Below are 2,091 nucleotides of genomic sequence, written 5' to 3'. Positions count from 1 at the left end.
GATTAAGCGCTCAAACACTAACAAACTGACAAGATCTTTCGCTGTCTATAGCCGGGTACCCATTCTCACCTGGGTGAAGTGAGGAAAATAAGTGTAAAGTGCCTTTCCCAAGGACACAACATCGGGCCCCTGACGGGATTCGAACCCACGACCTTACGGTTGCGAGTCCGAGAGCCTAACCACTAGGCCACCGACGCCACATTGAATATGCTTTGGAAAGGTCAAACTATAGCTTAATTTTCTGCCTCTTCAGATGCTGTGTCTTCCGTGAATTGGCCCTAATGAAAGTAAAGTTTACCCAGATGTATTACGTGACTGTGAAGAGATCTGGGTTTTTTAAACCGGAAAAATAATATAACATTGTTTTTATCTAATCAAAATCAAAAGAAGTATAAGTATCGACTGGTTTGTTATTGTTTCTTGTTGGTGTTTTATAATTTAAAAAAACAACAACTAATAATAAAAATATCACCTATCAAAATGAATTAGATCTACATACTTCCTTTTCTCCCTTTTTTCTTTCTCTTCTCGTTTGTCTTGTGCGTTATTATACTCTCAATCTCATGATTAAAATAATAAATACATAAATAAAACTGCAGTTGCTGAGATTTTGGAGAGAGTCGATTTCTTTTCTTTTAATGCAGCTCTTTCCATAGCCTGGCTGTATAGGCTGACTTGTATTACAAGGACCCAGGTGTTTCTTTCTACAAAGGAGGCTTTTATATCTTGTCAGTTTGAAATGGATGGTAGTACCCTCGTTCCATGCTTAAATGTGAAGTTCAAATCGGTTCCCGTGATTTTAAATTTATATTTTAACTATTTGTTCTAGGATATTATACCTCACAGTGTTTGGAATGGCCCTGAGAGGAAGACTGGAAACAGCTGATCCACTAGTTTTAAAAAAAATCAAGGTAGGCATGAAATATTTATCACATTGTATCTTGTATGGTATAGCACTGTGTGGTGTTATTCAAGTGAGTGGGGGAAGACATGGGCTCGTCAGAAACTTGTTGGCTGGGCATAGGGTAGACTATACAGTGCCCATACATTTTGAGCTCACCCAGATAGGGTGGATGAGAGTGTAGCATGGTCTTGTCAGAGACGTGTAAACAGGGCTCGGGGTCAGCATCAAGCAAACCAAATGTTTCTGTTCGGTAAGGCTGTGTACCAAACAATCCCCTCATATTGTGGGCAAAAATGAGTGCAATGGATGTGGGGACCACATGGGCTTGTCAGGAACATGCGAGCTGGACATGGGGACTATGTAAGGCTGGGCGGGGCATGGAGTAGAGTCGAGCATACCATATCATATTTCTGTTTAGTACGGTTGCCCATGTCTTGTGTGTAAAAACGAACGAATAGGGAGCGTTCGGGCTCGTCAAAGACAAGCAGGCTGAAAGTGGGCTAGACATTGGCTCAACATGGGCGGATACATGGACCCTGTCTGTCTTCATTCGCAATCTTTGTTCTCAGCTGAATGATGCAGCCACGAAAAAGAAGTTTTAATTATGTTCCTGCTGTGGGTAAAGCTTTTCGTGTGTGGCATTGTCTCTGTCTGATTCTGTCTCACACTGATTACCCTGTCAAGCAAGTTAGCCTTTGCCCTTGGAGCAGTCGTTCGCTTACAACCATTTTCTTTATTTTCACGATGACACAGTCTATGATTATGTCCTCCTCCAAGTTTTAAAACTGACAAAGCTATGCCAACCGTTCCACGTCTGTGACGAATTCTTCCAAGGACTCATTTTGCTGCTATATACCCTACAGTCGAACTTACACGGTTCTAGTGTAATGTTTTGTTTTGGTTTGCAGTACTGGTCAAATTTTGAAAACAAGACCTCGACTTTATTCTGCCCTTCCTCGGGAATTGGCCAATAATTGTATGTATTTACCTTCCGAATCTGCCAATAGTATTAAATGGGCAAATGGAAGTTGGTTTTGTATTTTCCGACGCCATGTTACGTTCAGACTATGTTTATAACTTAATGAATAATTATGAAACGTGTACAGCAAAAATAAACACAATACTTTTTGTGAGAATGGGTAGTAACTGAAGTGTTTATTTAAAGACAAGTGGGTCACGTTACGACA

This window comes from Aplysia californica, unplaced genomic scaffold, assembly GCF_000002075.1.
Source record: "Aplysia californica isolate F4 #8 unplaced genomic scaffold, AplCal3.0 scaffold00289, whole genome shotgun sequence".
NCBI lineage: Eukaryota > Metazoa > Mollusca > Gastropoda > Aplysiida > Aplysiidae > Aplysia > Aplysia californica.
This window is presented reverse-complemented; position numbering follows the sequence as displayed.